The sequence below is a fragment of the Nicotiana sylvestris genome, chromosome 6, assembly GCF_000393655.2.
Source record: "Nicotiana sylvestris chromosome 6, ASM39365v2, whole genome shotgun sequence".
NCBI classification, from domain to species: Eukaryota; Viridiplantae; Streptophyta; class Magnoliopsida; order Solanales; family Solanaceae; genus Nicotiana; species Nicotiana sylvestris.
In genome coordinates, this window is record NC_091062.1 from 24,124,823 (window position 1) to 24,148,184 (window position 23,362).

The 23,362-nt window shown below is 41.2% G+C and overlaps 1 long non-coding RNA gene across 1 annotated transcript; it reads left to right on the forward strand.

Moving 5' to 3' along the window:
• Positions 1-7,717: 7,717 nt before the first annotated feature.
• Positions 7,718-9,788, forward strand: LOC138872058 (uncharacterized). The gene is made up of 2 exons (XR_011400469.1): positions 7,718-8,094; positions 9,478-9,788. It is a non-coding gene; the product is annotated as an uncharacterized lncRNA (long non-coding RNA).
• The last annotated feature ends 13,574 nt before the right edge of the window (positions 9,789-23,362 follow it).

Below are 23,362 nucleotides of genomic sequence, written 5' to 3' on the forward strand. Positions count from 1 at the left end.
TTTTATGTGGTCGATTTGATTGGTTTGCATTTGGTGTGATTTTAATAAGAAATGAGACACTTAGTCTCTTTTAAGAAGGCTGAAGTTGGAAAAATTAACCGGATGTTGACTTATGAGTTAGAGGGCTCGGATGTGAGTTCCGATGGTTCGGTTAGCTTCGGGAGGTGATTTATGACTTAGTAGTGTGATCGTAATTGATTTTGGAGGCCAGGTGTAGAATTAGGCTTGAATTGGCGAAGTTAGTATTTTGGCGATTTCTGGATGGTAAGTGAGATTTTGATCCGAGGGATGAAATGGAATTTCTAGAGTTGCAGTAGCTTCGTTATGTGATTTGGGATGTGTGTGCACAATTTCAGGTCATTTGGATGTGGTTTGGTTGGGTTTTTAATCAAATGCGTATTTCAGAAGTTTTTAGAAACTTAGGCTTGAATTCGATGTGAATTGATGGTTTTGGTGTTGTTCGAGGTGTTTTGATGATTGGAACAAGTTTGAATGAGCTTTTAGGATGTATTGGTGCTTTTGGTTGAGGTCACGGGGGCCTCGGGGTGATTTCGGATGGCTAACGGGAAGTTTTGGAACTTAGAAGATAGTTGATGTCTGCTGCTTCTAGTATTTCCGCACCTGCGGAATTGGGACCGCAGATGCGGTGTCGCAGATGCGGTGTCGCAGATGCGGAAGGAAAGATGCAGATGGGGTTTCGAGGGGGCAAGGCAGGAACCGCAGGTGCGGTATAGGAACTGCATCTGCGGAGTCGCAGATGAGACCATTTGACCGCAGATGCGGATTTCAAACCTTAGGTGAAGTTCCGCAGATGCGGAGGAGTGCCCGCAGACGTGGTGCTGCAGGAGCGGGATTTTTATCCGCAGATGCGAAAAGAACCCCTGGCCAGAATGTTTTAAGTTGTTTCATCCGCGATTTTGAGCCATTTTTCCACCATAGCTGAGTATTTTGGGAGCTCTTTAAGGGGAATTGAAGAGGGATTCAAGGAGAATTGATTGGAGGTAAGTTTTATGAACCTAAAACATGATTGTTTTGTGAGATTAACCTAGAAATTCATGGAAATTTGGCTAAAAATAGCAGAACTAGGGCTTGGGATTTTAAGATTTTAAATTGGGATTTGAAGGACCATTCGAGGTCGGATTTGAGAACTTTTGGTATGTATGAACTCATGGGATGATAAGGAATCTAATGATGTGAAAATTTCTGAGTTTCGAGAAGTGGGCCCGGGGCTCGGGTTTTGCCAATTTTGAGTGTTTTGACATTTTTTGATTGTTTTCGCTTGGGCTTTGTTCCCTTAGCATATTGTGACGTATTCGTTCTGGTTTTAGTCAGATTCGACACGCGAGGAGGCTGATTTGAGAGGCAAGGGCATAGTGAGCTAGAGCTTTAGCCGGTTCGAGGTGAGTAATGAATGTAAATGATGTCCTGAGGGTTTGAAACCCCGAATTTGCACATCGTAGTGCTATATTGAGGTGAGACACGTGCTTGATGATGAGCGTTGGGTCGTTTACTATTGGGGATTGTAACTTGGTACGTCCTGAGTGACGCTTTTACCACGTATTTGATTAAAGCTTATTTGTTATTCTCATTATTTGGATTGATTGCCATATTTGGGCTTCGTGCCAACTATTTGAACCCTCCAAGAAGTTTTATCACTATTTCCTCACTGTTTAGACTTACTACTTAAACTCAGTCGTACCGTTTTCCACTATTTTACAACTCAACCACTTTTACTCGATTTTTGAAACTAAAAAGATATATTAAATGATGTTTTGGACTGAGAACTACTGTTTTACTAAATGCCCGAGAGGCTTATATGATTTTTGGACTGGGTATGGCCAAGGGTCAGATGTGAGGATACTATGGGATCGGGCTGCACACCGCAACAGTATTATGTTGATATTGATATGAGGCCAAGGGCCTAGTTGATGCCACGAGATGGCTTGATATTGCTCTTGGGCCGTAAGGGGCCCTCCCAGAGTCTGCACACCCCCCAGTGAGTGCCGTCAACGATAAATATATGGATCGGGCTGCACCCCACAGCGGGTACTATATGGTACCGTTCTATGTGTTGATTTTCGTTATATGTCTGTCACTTAACTGCTTATTTGTTATAGCATCTCCATATTTCGTTTCCATTGGTTTATTGCTTTCATATTACTTGTTTAAACTGCTGCATTATAGATTACTCTGTGATTTCCGTGATTTCTTATTCTTAGTCATTATTTATGCTTATTACTCACTAGGTCGGAGTACTCACATTACTCCCTGCACCTTGCGTGCAGATCCAGGTGTTCCAGAGGCTGAGTGAGGATATTCAGTCGATTAGTTCATATCCGGGAGAATCGAGGTAGCTGCACGGCGTCCGCATCCCGGATCACTCCCTTCTATCCTTTCGTTTTATCCGCATTTCCTATACTGATTATGTATTAGGCTATTAAACTTGTGCTAGAGGCTCAAGACTTGTGACACCAGATCTGTATAGGTTATGTAGTTGTATTATCATCTGAATTTCCGCATATTTGACTCGTTGTCCTAAACTTTTATTATGATAAATTGGCAATTTAACTGTGTTAGCTAATAATGAATTGTATAAGAAATGGGTCGAGGTTGTTAGTTGGTCAGGCTTACCTAGCAGTGTGTTGGGTGCCATCACGACCGGGGTTGGGGTCATGACAGTAATAAATATTGATTAATGGCAACACTTAAAATTTAATAAACCTTTCGACCTTACTGATTAACAACGACACATGATCATTATAGTGTGAACAATAGGCTCTAAATGCTACAAAACTAAATCACATATCTAAAGTACATTCTGTATTTGAATCCAAATGCTGATGACATGAAAGCATAATTGTGCAGCATTTTACTTCATACAATTCCCGAACTAACTCAACAACAATTACAATGAGCTTTAATCCAAACTTCTTTCATATAAGCAATGAGCAAAATCTTGTAAGATCAGCAGGCCAACTATTTTAAATCCAGAAATCTACAGCTTTCAGCAGAAATGACAAAGACCAAACTCAAACATTTTAGACTACATCCACAACAAAGAAAACTAATAGAATTCACCTAAAATTAAAATATTACAAGACGTGAGTAGATGGAGAAACAAGGAAGAACAAGAAGTCAGTAACTCGAATAATTTTCATCATGAATCCATGTTCACGTTTGCACATTACACTTCAAAAGTTAGCCATGAATCGAGAAGTACCTGGAAAGTAATAGAGAAACACAGAGGAACGGGGAGTTATCAGCAACAACAGAATAGTGCAAATCAACAGATCAACAACAGCAAATTCAACTTCCTTAAACCATTTCAATCCCTATACCATTTTCTTTGTTGAATAATTGCTCAATATGGTGTTAGTTCTCCTATGTCAAGCTTGCTATGTCAAAGTTGTCTACCTAGTTGTATGTTCAAGCCCTCTTGTTTGACCAATCTTGTTCCCTTAGCCTCTAGGAATGATGATCTATGCTAATAGACTTTAGGATTGTCAATTGGTTACCATATATGGTTTCTCCCTTCTAATTCTGGTACGAGTTCGTGTATGGTATTGAGTGTATAGTTGATACACTCTCACACTTGAGATATGCTAGGTTCTGTATCTACTGTTTGTGTGAAAGGTGAAACTTGCTGAAGGCCCAGGTGTTATTGGAATATTTCTCTTTGGGCCTTCTTTGTTTATTGGGCATGTAGTTTTTCAATATATAATATTCACAGTTGTATTCATTATCTTGGGACTGTAATAATTTATAAACAAAAACAGATGGGAAAATTAGTAAAAAGGTGGGGTAGGGTACTCTAATTCTCAAACGAATTGGTAGAAAGCATGCCTATAGGATCTATGTGGTCTATTCACTATTTGCTTTACATGTTTTTTAATTTCATGAGTAGAAAGCATGCCTATAGGAGTCACACACACACATCACTTAAACATATGCTCTTTTAAGTATTTGTCGTACCTGTTTCCACTACTGTGTTTCCTTAGATAGCATGTCTATAGGGCGCAACAATGCAATATTCTACTTACCTAGATGTCATGCCTATAGGACTTTGAATGATTAATCTATCAGTTGCCTCAATTATCATTGTACTGCTCATCTAGATAGCATGCCTATTGGGATAAATGGGATAACTATATAAAATTGATTTCAATTGCCAACTATTAGATATCATGCTTCTAGGACATTGTCACCTGCCTAAGAAACTCGTCTATAAAATCAGCATTGGTAATTCACGATTCTGGGGTCGTTTCATTGCCTTTGTGCAAACAATCTAGAAATCATGCCTATAGGTTTGTAATCCGCAAATCCATTGCATGTACATTGTTAAAAATTATAATCACTTAGAAATCATGTTTATAGGACTTATAATGATTTAATATGTCCGTACGTTAGCATAAAACATAGAGTTACCTGTTTGATACTGGAATCATATAGAGATCATGCCTATAGGACCAAAGGACTCTAAGTCTTAAGTTCTAAATGTTCTACTGCTTAATTTGATAGTCATTCTGCGTGCTTCTTTGCTTATGTGTGGAGGCTAACATGAGCCACTTTTTACTATTATGTGTCGTCCTATTTGTTTTTGAATGCGCGATTAGTTTTATCATTTTTTAGCAACCTAAGTAAGTCTAGAACCACCAAAATAGAGGTCCAGAGCCTCCTGGACCATAGGCATGGGACGAGTAGTGCACGTAGGACACGACTTAGAATTGGATTAGACAATTTAGGTAAACAACTTCAATATAGTAATCGGGTAGCAGGAGATGATAGTTTGTGCCCGCTGAATAATATGAGCAACTCCTCTCTAAAAGGAGTTGCAAAGTATTATTTGTATTAAACGGCGTAATCCTTTAGGCTAAAAAACTTAGGACCCTTCCCCTTCCTTTATATACTTGCTATTTACACCTATTCATTTAACATAGACCATTGTAGTTGTGTCCTTGTCATCCTTAAAGATTTGTACCAATTCTCATTATGTTATAATGAAACTCTTCGACTTTTATATTTCTTTGTTTATCTGATCACCTAGCCAAATTACATAATCCATATAGTCTTAAGTTCGAACAGACCCACAGTTGTGGACCTCGAAGAGTGCCTAACACCTTCTCTTTGAAGTAATTCGAGCCCTTACCCGATCTTTGGTGGTGTTGACTAGTCAAACAGAGTCATTTGTAAATAGGTGCCCTAACGTACCTTTAAAAATTATTAGGTGGCGACTCTCCTCTTTTAACACCCTTACTTTAAAAGAGTTGTCACATGTCGAAATACATTTTCGCAAGAAAACGGGGCGTGACACCTGGGAGGTAGTTGACATACCTAAGGGAAAGGTTCCCATTTGATGTAGGTGGGTATACAAGATCAAATACACATTAAATGGAGAGGTTGAAAGGTTCAAAGCTAGGCTGGTTACAAAGGGTTACAGCCAGCACGAGGGTCTAGATTATTAGGAGACCGTTTCTCCAGTGGTGAAAATGGTTACAGTTAGGGGAGACATTGTTTTAGCTGCTATTAACCAGTGGAATCTTTACTAAATGGATGTCTATAATGCCTTTCTTCAGGATGACCTAGAAGAAGAGGTTTACATGCAGCTCCCACCTGGTTTCAATGGGGAATAAGGCTTGTAGACTACTCAAATCACTATATGAGCTTAAACAAGCATCAAAGCAATGGAACTTGAAGCTTACAAAAGCTCTCTTACAAGCAGGATTTTTACAAAGCAAACATGATCATATTCTTTTCAATCTGAGAAAGCACATCAAAATTGTCATCATCCTTGTCTATGTTGATGATCTTTTTATCACAAGAGATGATGAAACTATAATAAAATAAGCTAAAACTATACTTCAAAAGGCTTTTAGAATTAAAGATTTAGAGTCACTGAAGTACTTCTTCGGGATAGAAGTAAGTAGGTCTCAGAAAGGTATATTGTTGTGTCAGAGGAAATATGGTGTTGAGCTCATAGTTGAGTTGGATTGGTAGGATCAAAGCCAGCTGTAACACCAATGGAGCAGAACAGGAAGCTAACAACTGTGGAATATGATACACATTGTGATCTGAATGATGATTCACAACTTACAGATGTAAAAGGGTATCAAAGGCTCATAGGGAAACTTCTTTACTTAATATTGACAAGGCCTGATATTGCCTATGCAGTGCAGTCCTTGAGCCAGTTTATGCAAGCACCTAAGAGATCTCATCTAGAGGTAGGACAGACTGGTAAGATACATTAAAAATGAGCCATGGCTAGGCATTCTAATGAGTGCAAATGGTGACATGACCTTGAGAGCATACAGTGATGCAGATTGGGCCAGCTGCCCAAATTTAAGAAAATCTGTGATAGGGTATTTGGTAAAGTTTGGTGACTCATTGATATCATGAAAATCAAAGAATTAGAATACAGTTGCAAGTAGTTCAGTAGAGTCAGAGTATAGAAGCATGTCATTGACATTTACTGAATTGATCTGGTTATTGGGAGTGTTCAATGAGCTGGGAACTGCAGTTTCTACTCCCATTCAATTGTTCATAGATAGCAAAGCAACAATGCAAATAGTCCGCAATCCTATATTCTATGAGCGTACCAAACATATAGAGATAGACTGTCATTTTGTAAGGAAAAAGGTGCAAGAAGAACTAATCCATCATGTATATGTTCCAATAGAAGATCAAGAGGCAGATATATTGGCCAAAGGACTTGGCAGCGTGCATCATCATCATTTACTGTCCAAGCTAGGTGTTTTGAACATCTTTATAACACCTAGCTTGAAGGGGGGTGTTGAGATGAATAAAGTAATAGCTGGTGATAGTTGTGAGTCTAACAGCTTAGAGGGTAGAAAGAAATTAGGTGACAGTTGTTCACTCTTAGATAAGTTAGTTATGTTATTTAGCTAAGAGGTTAAGTTAATTAGCATTCACGTGTACAACACATATTGCTTAGTCTTGTAAATGATTTGTTCCATTTTGATTCAATACAATTGGGGTTCTTTCTAGAACCGTCTTTCTCTTCATCTTCGATACATTCAGAAGCTCCATTCTCACGCTTCAATAGTGAGATTTAACACAATTAGCAGCCAAGAATTTGGCCTTGTTTCTTTCTTTTCTTCTCATTGCTCTGGTTGTTGAAAGTACACAAATTGGCAGTAAGTTTGCATGTTATTGCGATTTCTGATAGAAAAAAAATGCGTACAATATATTTTGAGGTCCAATTTATTTTGAAGTATTTTAGTTGTTCAGGTTGCATTAGTATAGACTGCCGATATCACACCCCTTGGGATGTGGTCCTTTCTGGAAACTGCATGAACGCAGGATACATACTTTGTACATCGGGCTACCTTTTAATTTTAGTTATTCAGGTTACTGTTTTACTTTTGTGTGTGTATATATATATTTGAGCACTTAAGTTTGTTTCTCCTTTTTTCCATAATGCAATTACTGGAAAGAGTGCTGCTAACCTGGTCTGCAGCTCGGTTTTGTTTGTCCTAGTTTGTAAATTATTAGGGACTTATTGGAGTTAACTGAATTAAAGGAATCTAGGAGGATCTTAGAAGTTTTTTTAGAAAAGAAAAATATCTGAAAAATGGAAGAAGCTTCTAAAAGGGACAGCTGTCCAAAATTTGTTAACAAAAGATGCTAAAAAACTGGACAACTTTCCATTTTTCTGTTTTAAAGATGCTAATTCCCTAATTTTAAGGGAGGCTGGCAGATCCTCTTACACTCTCTCACACCTCATATTCTATAAAACAATACTCACACTCCCTCATTTCACACGTTAATATCTGCATATTCACTCACAAAAGGCACCAGAGTTCTTTTATTTTTTACTCTCACTTTCATTAGAGAAAACTTCTGAAATTCAAGTCTTAAAAACTTCAGAAAAGAACAAAAAAGTATATTTCTCAGCTGGCTTCATTTCTCTGCTCTTTGGTCTTCACTCGTTCTATTTTTTTTTTTTTTGGAGTTTGGGTCTATCTCTATTCCTTCTGTTTTGCTGCTGCTGGATACTGGCTGATTAGTAGTTGATCTACATATTTGGTTTTTCTTTGACCTTTATTTGGTCTTGGATCTTCTATTGATGATTACTAGGTATGTGGCTGTACCTTTGTATTTTTCTGTTAAGATGTTAATCAAAGATCTGAATTACATATTAGCTTGTGAATCCATGTTATTTTATAAGAGATTTATCTATACTAATTGGTCCAGCTGTTTGTATCTACATTATCAAGTTAGTAATTTTGATTTGAGTTCATTCATTACTGTTTCTGTATTAAGTTCCAAATTGCAATAAATTTGAGTTTTTCAGTCTGTTTCATATGACATCTCTTTCTTACTGTTGATGGGTAATCTGGTTCGTAGCCCGACCCTTGGAAACCATTGGAGTTCATGAGCCTCTGGAGTCAATTTGAAGTATTGTGTGAGTTGGTCATAATGTTGTGTTCTGATTGTGAGCTCATAAGCTAGCTTAAAGTCATAACAGTTAAGGGGTTTCTCAATATCCTAAAAATTGGGATTCTTACTAACTTTGAGATGATAGCTATAGTAATATATGTGTAGTTCATTTCAAGCTGGATTGTATAAAGTTAATTGTGCTTTTGATCGTTGATTTTTCTCAGTTCAAGCTAGAGAGTAGTCATTCTTTGCAAGCATGATTTGTGATGATCGAAATTTTATTTTTCTTTATCATTTAGTTGCAATCTGTATTGTCCATCATGTGAATAGTTCATTTTAATACCAGAATGTACTGTTGATCAAATATTGAGGTTTAGAGGTATAAGTAATTGTCTCTCACGATATAATTGAAATAATGGGCCATATGTGACTTTGTAGAAGTTAAAAGGAATTTTTACATTCTTTTGCCACATAGGAAACCTTATTACCGTTAATGTTTAAGGTTTGACTTAATTACACTTAGTATATCAAATTACCAATTCTATACCATAATTAATTATGAGTATAATTAATTGTACATTTTTACTCCTTAATTAAAGGAATCTACACGTTTCTCTCTCCTAACCCATCAGTCTCACCCACGTTTTACCCTTACCCACGTTCTTTTTACCATTTTCCATATTCTGAAACCAAATTCTCCTTCTAAATTCACAGAAAATTAAAGAAACCCTTCAACAAAGTTGGTTCCCCATTTTACTCCAGTTAAAGTTCATCAATGAAGAACAACTAAGCTCATCAAAATTGAAGTCAAATCTTCAAAATTCATACACACATTTACCTTCAGCTTCAAATTTTCTCAATGAAGAAGAACAAACCTTCAAAGAGACAAGAGAGCAGCAATTCCACCATTGACAGCCATTAAAAAACTTTGAAGCTTTGAATTCAAATTTGGATTTTCAAAAATCATTATTTGTTTTGATTGGGTGTTGTTGTAAATAATTGGGAATATGTTTTGGAGTTTATATCTCAATTTTGAGGGGTTTTGGTGATGATTTAGACTTGATTTTGACTGAATTTTAGATTGAAACAAGAAGAAGAAGAAGAAAAAGAAGAAGAAGAAGAAGAAGAAGAAGAAGAAGAAGAAGAAGAAGAAGAAGAAGAAGAAGAAAAAGACATATTGCAGAAATTGTGGAAAAATTGTAGAAAAATTATAGACTATTTTTTGTAGAAGATTTGTAGAAGTTATAGTCGTTTTTGATTTGTGAAAACAGAAAACAAAACATCTACAATTAGAATACAAATAATCTACAATTTATCTACAAACTGGGTACATTGAATTTTAATATCTCAATTCCCATTCAATTGTAGCTTAATTGGTATTTTCGACATAATTGCATTTTTTGCAGAAGATTTTGTAGGAGTTTATTTACAAATTGGGTACATTGAATTTTAATATCCCAATTCTCATTCGATTGTAGCATAATTGGCATTTTCGACGTAATTGCGTTTTTTGTAGAAGATTTGTAGAAGTTTTAGTCATTTTTGATTTGTGAAAACAGAAAACAAAGCATCTACAATACAAATAATCTACAATTTATATACAAAATATCTACAAACTGGATACTGTAAGCACGTGATTTTTTCTTTACGAGCAATCGCTCCAAAAGAAAATAAAAATAGTGACAAATGATTTCGCTGTACAATTGTTCGAGTTTTTCGTGACATGTGTTGTTAGTCATTTGTGGATCTGTCCATTTTGCATTTAATCATTAACAAACAAAATACAAAATATGCATGTCAGGGTGATTAAACCATAATTCGGTCAGTAAAAGAAAATTCAAAAAATATATGTGCATCGTTCGTTCTAGGCTTTTAGTTAACTTACCGAAATATTTTTTGTGATAATTGTGTTAAAATGTTGCATTGTTGTTGGTTTTAATTTCATTATTTTATTATTTGTTATTTCATTTTTGTTTTAAAAGAAAAAAATAAAATAGAAAACAAAAAGAGGGATTGAAAATCGGGTTAGGCCTAGGAAATAAAACAAAAAGATGGGCCCAAACCAGCACAAGTCCGGTCCAGACCAGGCCTGCCCAGGCAACTCCCGAAACGACGTCGTTTCAGGGACGGCTAATCTGAGCCGTTCATTTCCATTGATCCGATGGCCTTTATTGGCCCTCATGACCCGACCCAGTCCCATTTTTGACCGACCCCTTGCTTAACCAAACGGCACCGTATGGTCAAGCCTCCCCAATCCTGGCCATCAATTTTAATCAATCCAACGGCCAGGATTGAATCAGCCTCCCCGTATATAAACTCAACCCTTCACCCCACGCCCCCTATCCGAACCCCCCTTCAGGCATCTCCTTCCCCAAGCTCGGAAACCCCCAAACCCTAACGCCGCCCTAGTCTCCCTTGCCATTAAAACTGGCGGCACGAACGCCGGTGATCACCTCCTGAACACCCTCAGACCCCCTCACTCTCCTGAACATGGATCTGCTATCCATTTGCCTCGAATCACTTTCCTTCGTCTCGAATCTTCATTTGAAGATTTGAGTCGAACCCGGACCTATACCAAATTACCCCATCTTCATACCAGACACTCCCCTGACCCTCCTCGTGACCAAACCAAGCTTGGTTTGGTCCGAATCTACCCACAACTCCCAAAAAATCAGATCTGAAGATCCAAAACCTAGAACACATGCACCTGGGGAATCCGGCCGGTCTTGAAAGGGGTTTGAGGTTTAATGGATCTTAACCAAGGTGTTCTCATGTGAGAACACCCTGGTTAAAATTTGTTCGGCCTCAAATGATCAAAGCTAAGTCGGATTTGGGACAGTTTGGTTTAAACTTTTTCCGTAAGTTTTCCTGCTCTTTGTTTTAGTTTTGATTGAGTTGTTAACATGCTTTGTTGTGAGTATTTGTTATTGTCTGTTACTTTTTCTGTTTTCTTCCATCTCTAGCAAAGACCTTTTATTTGGTCGATTGATTTTCTATGTGTGTGTTCTGAATGTACTCTGTGATATACATGTTCGTCGATTAGATTAATCGTCAAATAAGTTAACTTATATAGGTTCCCAGTGATTGACCAAAGTTGTCCGAAGCCCTTTAGGTCCCTGAACGTATTGTTTATATGAGCGACTGATTATTACTTGTTATAATTAGTATAGTCGACCTGATAAATGTCGTCGATTAACTTCCTACGACTGAATGTTCAAATGTTCTGATATGTACAACCTCACTTGACTGAATGGACCTGTATTGTGAAATGAATATTGGACATTATCTGTGAATGCTAGTTTGTAACTACATTGTAAAAAAAACAATTAAAAGGATCAGGCTAGGACAATTCTGAAATTGAACTTTCAGAAGTTCAAAAATGCCCTGATACTGCAATGGGCAGGGCAATAATAATCAAGGGCTAACAAGGGTATTCTGGGGTTTGAAAAGGACAGAAAAGATTAGTTTGAATGAACTGACAAGTAGGGTACTAATTAAGATTAAACTAATGCCAATGGGGAACAAGACATAAGAGCATGGGAGTTTAAAATGAATACTAAAATGAGCCCATAACTCTTGATTAAAGAAAACTAGGAGTGGGGAGCAAATGGCTGGCATCAAAAGATGCTTAAGGATGGGTTTAATAGGTATGGGCAGATTGCAAGTTGCAGGATGCAGGCAGCTTGACTGCACTGGGTTATTAGCTTATAAATAAGCTGTTTCAGGACATACAAAAGGGGCTGGAATTTTTAGTCTTGAGGCTGGAACTTTTAGTCTGAAGAGAGGTCTAGTGAGTTTAAAGAAAACTGAAAAGCATAAGGTAGTTTCCAATAAACATTGTAACCAAACACTGCCTGAAAGTTGTATAAGAGTGCATATTGGTCAAGCTGTCTTGGCCAAGTTCTATTGTTTGCATTGACTGAGCTGTTTGTGGTTGTTGAACTGGTGGTTTTGCTGCATTGAACACTCAGTTATTGCTGTTGTTTCATTATTCTTTCTTGGGATTGCTCATTTGGTGCTCGACTATTTGCTGGTTCTCTTTGTTCTGGGGATTGTTGTTTGTTGCTCGACTACTCGGGAGCTTCATCTTTGTTGGTTGATTTTGTTGCTGTGTTGTTGCTGTGTATCTGCTGTTGCTGTGTTTACTGCATACTGCCCAGCTGATCATTCCTTTCTTCTTTGTCTTCTATACCAGGTACACAACCAATGCACTGTCAAAATGTAATTGGGAAATTTGAGCATGAATATAAATGAAAGTCCTGAAGAATGTCTTTATACATAGATTGTTACATTAAATATTCATGTAATATGTAATAGTTTGCATTCTTGTTTAGATACTGAAGGTAGCCTGTGTGCCCAGTAGATGTCAATATGTGGTGATTGAATGCTAGTTTGTATATGTAGGTTGATAGATAAAAGGGTCTCCAATGCAGTAGGTTGTATCTTAGGTTTTTTATGGTTAGCATGTCCTTAAAAACATAGAACTATCCATGTTAGTTAATTTCATGTCCTTTTGATAAACTGTCTCCTTACAATTGGCAAACCATTGCCTTAAAATAAACGGCGCAAGTCTGCACTTCTCAACCTCACGAAGGTCGAGCCCGAATCAAACGAACCCAGCAGCCTTTCATCAGAAAGGCATTGGCCCAGGTCCAGCCGATACCGTGTGGGCTGGGTTTGGGCCCACGAGACTCGATTAGCTGCCCATGGGCATGGCCATGTTTTCTTATTCTGCAAAGGCACTCGGAATTCCGTTATAATAACCTGCAAGCATGTAATTGAATAGGGTCATTTTTATCCTCAACTAGTAGAGACAAATGCGACAAGAAACGTAGTTGCTATAGGATATCCTGTTAAAATAAAGACGAGATGAGCTTCGACAAACAAAAATGCACAAGATGCGGGGCCCTCGTTAAACGTATAATATCGAAGCATTTAGTTTCCAGGACGGGTCGTTTAGCAAATCTCACAACCCTCTTAAAATAACAATACGTTAGACTCTTTAGGACGCGCCTTAATAAATCTTACCTTCTTAAACCCGGGTGCACATTTATGTGACCCAAATCCAATTCTCAACAGAGTCGAAATGTGTTTCTAATCACGGGTACATTGATTGTGACGTGGTTCGAGATGCGTGTCCATGACGTTGCAAATTCATTTTAAAATAAGAATGAGATGAGCCTCACCAAATAAAAATACAAATTGCGGGGCCCTCAGTAAATATTTGCTTTAAAAATTATTTAGATTTCAGGATGGACCGTTTAGTAAAATTCCACGGTCCTACCCAAAATAAATACGCTAGTCGCTTTAGGCGCGCCTTTAATAATTTAATTTCCTTAAACTCGGGTACACATTGATGTGACCCAAATCCAAATCTCAACGGAGTCAAAGTGTGTCGACGACCACGGGTACATTGATTGTAACGCGGTTCGAGATACATTTTTATAACGTTGCAATTCTTGATAAAAATAACAGTAAATGATAAAAGCGGTTGAAGGATAAACTTTGCACATAAGTTCATATTGTATTTAAAATCAGATAAATAAGCCGAATATAACAGTTGAGCGACCGTGCTAGAACCACGGAACTCGGGAATGCCTAACACCTTCTCCCGGGTTAACAGAATTCCTTATCCGGATTTCTGGTACGCAGACTGTAATATAGAGTCATTATTTTCCTCGATTCGGGATTAAAATTGGTGACTTGGGACACCCTAAATCTCCCAAGTGGCGACTCTGAAATAAATAAACCAGTCCCGTTTCGATTGTCCTTTATTTGGAAAAAACTCCCTCGTACCCTCACGGGTGCGGAAAAAGGAGGTGTGACAGCTCTGGCGACTCTGCTGGGGACCATAACCCAGAACCACTGGTTCAAGGTTAAGAATTCGAGCTTAGTGTAATTGTTATTATTTGGCTTTATTTATTAGCTGATTTTATTACATGTTTTGAGCCTAATGTGCTAAATGCTGCTTTTACTGCTTTGATATTGTTTGAACTGTACATATAAACTGTGCCGAAACCCTTCTCTTCTCTCTTGAGGAGCGCACGCTGGTCGTGGCTTCTTTCTGTTAGTGTCATATGCCAAAATAGAACGAGGATTCGGAGGAGTTGCAAAATCGGATGGCCTTTTGGTTACCGGTACACAGCTCCCATCCTTGGCTCGAGTTGTCCGCTCGGGTAAGCCAGGTCTAGAACAAATACCCAGGTTATGAACTTAGTATAACAAAGCCACATGCCGGATCCCTAGTAGGAACGTTTATTTGCATCATGTGCATTTGACTTAGGGGACTCAACACAGGGGTTGGGTCCGTCTAGGACAAGCAACCTGAGAATAAAGACCATCCTGCTACATCCTGTTTGCTTTATTTACTTGTTTCAAGGCTTGCATGCTGACCGGTTTCTGAATATCGGGAATGTTTGAAAAAAAAGGGAAGAGGAACAACGGTTAAGGGGTTAATTATTTATTCTTGAAAAGTCAAAAAATGGTTAAAACTCTGCCAGAATTTTGAAAAAAAAGAAAAATGTGTGTCTTATTAATTTGTTTTAGTAAGGGTCTTTGATTCATTTCTAAGAGAAAAATAGTGTGTCTCCAAAATTCGGCTTATGCCTGAACTACGTCAGTTTGATTCTCGCAGGATGCAAGATACGTAGGCAACCCCCATCGGGCTCAACTTGTTTTTCAAAATATAGGTACAATCCAAATAACGAAAGTTTTTAAGGTGACATCGTACTTTTCGGAAACAACCAAAATTTCGTTTTCTAGAAAAAAAGGCTTGTCAATTTGGTATTTGAGTCCAATGAGTCTGGATCTTTGCTTAACCACCCCAATAAACATGCAGAATGAGTATAAGTCCAAGTTTGCCGGTAACAGTTAGAAGCAAAATCCCCCTGGAAGTGCGATTATGGTGGGAGGATTTGGAAAAGTCAGAGCAAGACAAGGTCAAACTGCACCTGGGAGGTTTGGTTGATTTGTTGAACGTCAGGCCTCGGTGCGACATCATAAAGGCTTTGGTTACATTTTGGGATCCGGCCCACAACGTGTTCCGTTTCTCAGATTTTGAACTCACCCCAACCTTAGAAGAAATGGCGGGTTACATGGACGTCACTGAAGGTTTGAGACACAAATACCTGATCGCTCCAAGAGCTGTGAATTCACACAAATTCATGGATCTGTTGAAGATAAGCAAAGGAGTCCCATACGCTGAACTGGATAGAGGTTTTTCCACCCTACATCTCATATACCAGAGGTACGGGAGCAAAGGAGGATTTAATGATCCAGAAAGTGGTATTTGTAGCAGGGGAAATCTGGTAAAATGGAATGAGCATAGGCGGTTCGCTTTCATGGTGGCATTTTTGGGCCTTGTGGTGTTTCCCCGAAAAGATAGAAATATCGACCTAAAGGTGGCTGGAATCGTCAAAATCCTGATTACCAACGATAAAAGCATCCTTGCTCCCATGATAATGTCAGAAATATACCGAGCCCTCACGGCTTGTAAGGCTGGAGCAGACTTCTTCGAAGGGTGCAACTTGTTGTTACAGATGTGGATGATCGAACACTTGTGTCACCACCCTCAGTATATGCGCTACATGTCTACAAATGGGGGCTGCATCGAGGGTTATAGCCTAAGGGTTTCAGGTTTCCGATCACCGGGAGGGTTTGAAGAATGGATATCCTATCTCCGGATCATCACCGCAGACCAAATAAACTGGACTTTGGGTTGGCTTTCTGTGGAAGAAATCATATACATGCCCGCCACTGGTCCTCACTTCCTCTTGATGGGACTCAGGGGTATTCAACCTTATGCCCCTTACAGGGTAATGAGACAGTTGGGAAGATGTCAAGTACTACACCCGGACGAAGATCTCAGCACTTATGCAGTCGAGGTCAGCAGTGACGGCCAATTTCCTGAAAAGACAGTTCGTTGCATATGGAGTGAATGCCAGTACCTGACGGCAAATACTCGGGTAGGTGATGTGTCTAGGGGTGAAGTCTCGCCGGCCTATCTCGCTTGGCATAACAAGAAGAACATTGTGAAACGGCCAACCAAATGGCCTCACCTCCAAGATTTTGTTGAGTCATCGCAAGAACAATGGGACTGGCTCGCAAAAGAGGAAGGTTACCTGGTTGAAATCAGGAAGCTGAAGCGGCAAGTTGAAAGGATTGTATTCGAAAACAACGTGCAAGTCACCCAAGAGCAGGCTAAAAAAGACAAGCTAGCCCAAGAGAACCAAACCCTGAAGGCCCGCCTTCGCCAAGCTAGTAAGAATAACATCGACCGACAGAAGCGTTGCTCCGACGAAAGATTGATAGCCAGCTTGAGAAATCAGGTCATCCAGAGCCAAGTAGAATTAGACCAATCAGAGGCTTGCATAGCAAGGATGAGGGTCAAATGGGCAGAAGGTACAATGGCCCGGAGGAAGCGCCTACAGCAAGTCATGAGGAATTGTGAACTGAGCGTCAAAGCAGCAAAGGAAACAAATTCCGCTCTGCAAGAACGGATCTTCAAGCAAACACAAGATGCCCAAGCCGACCGGAGACGCTATTACAATGCAATGACAAGGATGGAAAGGCAAATGGATATGTTCCAGGATCAGCTCGCCACCAATGCACAAGCGCTAGGATTAAAGAGCCGACAGATAAGGCGGCTGTTCGCAGAAAGGGACAACATTCGAGCAAGAATTGACGAAATCGGGCATTACATCTACCTAAAATGCTTGGCATGCGAGCGAACACCTCGGGAGACCCTCATTGCTTCTATCATGGGCTGCGTCCACCGGATTATGAACGAGTTGAAGAGCTTGCAAAGAGACCTTACACCTAGGGTCGCGAAAGGGCCGAAAGATGCCTCGTGGGTCCCTAAGTTGGAAAATTAGTTGTTGATCGAGTCCTGGTCATTTTGTTTGTTGTTTCCCCATATGTTGTTTTCTTTTCCTCAAACCAAGTTTAAAACCGTGGAGTCTGTACTGTTGCTATTTTGTTTAAAGCAATGTGTAATAGCAAATTTTGATAATGAAATTAAGCAACTCCGGAAGAATTTCTATGTGTCTTTACTTCGAGGCAGAACTACGCCTGGTCTGATTCACGCGGGGACGTGATACGTAGGCAATCCCCATAATATTCGATCGCTTTTAATAAATAAAGAAAAGAAAATACAAATAAAATAAAACGCAGGGTTTTCCAAAATACTTTAAAGGGACGAATGAGCAAACCGGGATGACGCATGTTGTTTGAAGCAAGGCATGTAGAAACGGTTAACTACCTAGGTGCATTACATCCTCTATGTGCTATGATCAAATCTGTTAAGCTCTAACGCTAACAAAGTTTGTTGTGTCTGATACCAGACAGTTAGTTGTTAAAGAATTCTGGCAACACACTCATACCAAACCAGATCCAAAGGACCGGTAGCAACAAGCATGACTACTTCGGAGAATAGCAATGAGGAAGAAAGGCCGATGAGCCAGTTGTTGAAAGAAGCGATGGAAAAGATTGAAAGGATGGGACTAGAGATGAATGCAATGCAACTAGCCCTAGCCAAAACACAAAAGAGCCCTGAAACACTGGGACACATGCCGAAATACCCTCACTCTGGCCCTTCCACAAGCCGCCCAAATCCCCTTTATCATCAAGAAAGAAGCCCTCATGATTCCCAAGCTCCACCACCCCACCAACCTCTCCCAACACCCAATATTCCCATTTTTGTGGGACCTACATCAGCCCCTTTGCAGAGAACGACCAGTGAGCCATTGTTTCAGGCTCACGATACACAATACTATCCCCCTGAGCCTACATTCCATGCACCCGAGCCTCAAGCTTACAATCCACATTTAGAAGTGCCGGCAGAGGTTGAGAAGCCAGTTAAGGCTCCTGAACAGGATGAAGTGTTGAGAAAGTTCAAAAGCCTGGAGCAGTCCTTCAGGAACTTGCACGGATTGGGCAATCAAATCAGCGTAGCATACAAAGATCTGTGTCCTTTCCCAGACGTCCAACTCCCGGCCGGTTTTAAGATGCCTAAGTTTGATTTATATGAAGGGCACGGTGATCCCATGGCACATTTGCGGGGATTCTGTAGCAAAATGAGAGGGGCAGGCGGCAAGGATGAGCTGTTGATAGCTTATTTCGGCCAAAGTCTGAGCGGATCTGCACTGGAATGGTATACCAGGCAGGATTTCAGCAGGTGGTACACATGGGATGATCTGGCGCAGGCTTTCGCATGTCATTTCCAGTACAATCTAGAGATAGTCCCTGACCGCCTCACGTTATTAAGAACTGGGAAGAAACCAGGGGAAAGTTTTCGCGAGTTCGGGTTCCGCTGGAGAGAACAAGCAGCTAGAGTCGATCCTCCCATGAGAGAGGGAGAGATGGTGGACTATTTTTTACAGACATTGGATCCAACCTACTTTGGTCACTTGGTGACAACGGTTGGAAAATCTTTCAACGAGGTGGTCAAGATAGGGGTCATGATAGAAGAGGGTCTGAGGTCTGACAAGATCTTGAACTATTCGGCACTCAAGGCCACAACCCAGGCTATTCAAAGCGGCACGGGAGGTGCGCTGAGAAGAAAGAAAGAAGAGGTTGCCACGATCGAGGCAGGCAGTTGGTCCAGGGCTGGCCGGCCACACTACAACCAACCCAGACCTCACAGGTCAAACTACCCATACAACCCACCACAAAATTTCTATCCGCCTCGAGAACCACATTGTTCCGTACACCAGGCCCAAGCATACACTCAGCCTCCGGTTCGCCCACAATGGCGCGCGCCGGCTCCCCAGAACATATATGCACCACCACAAAACACCTATCCTCCACCGAGGGCGTATAGAAACCCTTCAGGGGCAGGCTTCCGGGGAAATCCAGATGCTAGGAATGACAGGTTGCGGAAGCAGAGAACTTTCACGGAGTTGGGAGAAACCTACACCGCTTTGTTCCACAAGCTGAGGCAATTGGGTTTGGTTAGTCCTGTCCAGACTCGAGAACCAAATCCCCCACCTCAGAACTTGGATCGATCAATCAGTTGTGAATACTGTTCAGGGATGCTCGGGCATGATACCGAGAAGTGCTGGAAATTAAGGCATGCCATACAGGATCTTATTGACACCAATAAGATCGAGGTCCAGACACCGGAGGCTCCTAACATCAACCAAAACCCACTGCCAGCGCACCACGAAACTCACATGATTGAGTTGGTGTGTGAGGGAGGAGAATTGAGAAAACCCTCACAAACAGTGATGATGATCCAAGCCGCCCCGAAAGAAGTCTCAACCAGTGGAGGAACGAGTGTACAGTCGCAGGGAGAAGGCGTCAAGCCGGTAGTGATATTGGGAAAGAGCCCGTCCGCCATAACAAGCAAACCCGAGCCAAACAAGTTGGTAATATCAGGGGTTCCACCCGCACCTGCCGTTGTGGTAAAGGGGGCACATAAAGAACTGGTCACCATAAAACCTGTGGTCCAACTGCCGATGATTGACGGAAGGGTTGTACCTTGGAAATATGAAAAGGCGGTGGTGATGTACCAAGGAAAACAGGTGGAAGAAGTCAGTTGTGAAGCGCAAGGGTTGACTCGATCAGGTCGATGTTTTGCTCCGGCGGAGCTAAGAAGAGCCAACCCAGTTGCAACCAAGAAACCTGTGTCCGAAGAAGAGGCTGAAGAGTTCCTGAGGAAGATGAAAGTACAAGACTATTCTGTGGTCGAACAGCTGAGGAAAACACCGGCCCAGATCTCACTGTTGTCGTTACTGATCCACTCTGAGGAGCATCGTCGGGCCCTGCTGAAGATATTGAACGAAGCTCATGTGCCCAGTGAGATTTCTGTAAACCACCTGGAAACCATTGCCAGCAAGATTTTCGAGGTGAACAGGGTAACATTCTCAGATGATGACCTGCCGGTGGAAGGTACAGAGCACAATAAAGCTCTATACCTAGCCGTCAAATGTGAAGACTCGGTGGTAACTCGAGTATTGGTGGATAACGGCTCAAGCGCCAATATTTGTCCATTATCCACTCTGGACCAGTTAAAGATCGACCGCGGAAGAATCCGGAAGAATAGCATCTGTGTCCGGGGGTTTGACGGAAACGGAACAGCCACTGTAGGGGATGTTGTACTTGAACTGACCATTGGTCCAGTCCTGTTCACCATGGAATTCCAGGTGTTAGATGCCACAGTTTCTTATAACCTGCTGTTAGGACGACCCTGGATTCATGCAGCCAAAGCGGTGCCTTCCACCCTACATCAGACGGTGAAGTTCGAGTGGGAAAGACAAGAGGTCGTGTTACACGGCGAGGATACAACGTGCACCATGGGCGGAACCATTGTACCTTTCATAGAGACCGCTGATGACAAAGGGCTTGGGTCTACCAGATCTTCGATATAGGGTCGACCAACAAAATATCTGAAGGAGAAATCATCCCGCACCCTAGGGTGGCTGCCGCAACAGTCATGATGGTATCAGAAATGCTGGGTAATGGGTTTGTGCCGGGAAAAGGCCTGGGAGTTGAACTTCAAGGGATAGTCCAACCTGTCTCCCTTCCTAAGAATCTGGAAACTTTCGGGTTGGGGTTCAAACCAACCGCAGCAGACAGGAAGCAAGCGCGAAAAATGAAGAAGAGGGTCTGGTTTCTGCCTAAACCAGTGCCACGCCTCTCAAGGTCTTTTGTTAAAGCTAGTGCCAAGGGGTCAGCGATCCCAAAGATTCGAGGACCTTTGATCGGCATAAGTGAAGACCTGAATCAGAGTTTTGAGAGACTATTCGCGGATGTCAGTATGGTGGAAGCTGGAGAGGGTTCCAGCAGAGCAGAGATACAATTTGTGGGGCCTGAGGCCAAGACCAACAATTGGACGGTTACTCCTCTTCCTGTCCGAGGGGAGTCTTGGTAGTAGGCTTTGATTTATGTTTTGTTTGTTTGTTTGTTCGGATTATTCAAGGGTGTAATCCAAATTTTACTTTCGTTTTTGTAAAAGTGTGAACCCTTTTATCCCGCAAGTTTAATAAAGTTCTTTTCTTTTGTCCCATTTTAATTTTGTTTTGTTCTTTTTCTTTCTGAACAGTTCTCTTTTTACTGGTTCTAATGACATGGCATGCACAGCGGATCTTCGACCTAGTCTAATAAATCAATCTGAAACCGACTCAATGATGCAAGAGGTCGTTTGTGACGATGAATCTGAATGTGACGAAGGGGAAGCCTTCGAAGAGATAAACCGAGAACTGTGCCAATTTGAAGAGAAACCCAAGCCTAACCTAAATGACACCGAGGCTGTGAATCTAGGAGACGCTGATAACGTCCAAGAGACCAAAATTAGCATCCACATTGAGCCGAATGTCAGAGCAGAATTGATCAAAACTCTCATGGAATTCAAAGATGTTTTTGCATGGTCATATGATGATATGCCTGGATTAAGCACCAATTTAGTGGTTCACAAATTGCCCACTGACCCGGCATACCCTCCGGTCAAGCAAAAACTAAGGAAATTTAAAACAGAAATGAGTGTAAAGATCAAAGAAGAAGTGATTAAGCAGTTGCAATCGAAGGTCATTCGGGTCACTCGATATCCCGAGTGGTTGGCCAATGTGGTACCAGTCCCAAAGAAGGATGGAAAAATCAGGGTGTGCGTTGACTACCGCAACCTCAACAAAGCAAGTCCCAAGGACAATTTTCCGTTACCCAACATTCATATCCTGATCGATAATTGCGCTGGGCGCGAGATCAGATCCTTTGTGGATTGCTATGCGGGTTATCATCAGATCCTAATGGACGAGGAGGATGCTGAGAAGACAGCGTTTATTACGCCATGGGGAACCTACTGCTATCGGGTAATGCCGTTCGGATTAAAGAACGCCGGGGCAACGTACATGCGAGCAATGACTGCTGTGTTTCATGACATGATACACAAAGAAATAGAGGTGTACGTCGATGATGTGATCATCAAATCTTGGCGTCAGGAGGACCATGTGGCAGACCTAAGGAGATTTTTCCAAAGACTCCGGAGGTATGATATCAAGCTTAACCCGGCCAAATGCGCATTCGGGGTTCCATCAGGAAAGTTGCTAGGATTCATCGTCAGTCGACGGGGGATTGAGTTAGACCCATCCAAAATTGAATCCATCCGAGATTTGCCACCGCCAAGGAACAAAACAGAGGTAATGAGTTTGCTGGGTAGACTCAATTACATCAGCAGGTTCATCGCTCAACTCACAGCAACTTGTGAGCCCATATTTCGGCTACTGAGAAAGGATGCTGCAGTAGGTTGGACGACAGAGTGTCAGGAGGCTTTCGACCAAATCAAAGGGTATCTGTCTAATCCACCCGTATTGGTCCCGCCTAAGCCCGGGAAGCCCCTAATCCTTTACCTGACGGTCTTGGAAAATTCATTTGGTTGTGTACTGGGGCAACATGATGACACAGGAAGGAAGGAGCAGGCCATCTACTATCTTAGCAAGAAATTCACAGTGCATGAGGTCAAGTACACTCAACTCGAGAAAACATGCTGCGCCCTAACTTGGGTAGCTCAGAAGTTGAAGCACTACTTGTCTTCATATACTACTTATCTCATATCCCGTTTGGACCCCTTGAAATATATCTTTCAGAAACCTATGCCCACGGGAAGGTTGGCAAAATGGCAAATTCTACTCACAGAGTTTGATATCGTCTATGTGACGAGGACAGCCATGAAAGCCCAGGCGCTGGCAGACCATTTGACAGAGAATCCCGTTGATGAAAAATACGAGCCCTTAAGAATGTATTTTCCTGACGAAGAGGTGATGCATACAAATGAGTTGGAATTACCCGAGGAACCGGGTTGGAAGCTTTTCTTTGATGGAGCGGCAAATGCAAAAGGGGTGGGAATAGGGGCAGTACTCATCTCTGAAACAGGACGGCATTATCCTGTTACGGCCCAACTGCGCTTCTATTGCACTAACAATATGGCCGAATATGAGGCTTGCATTCTGGGTCTGCGCTTGGCTGCTGACAT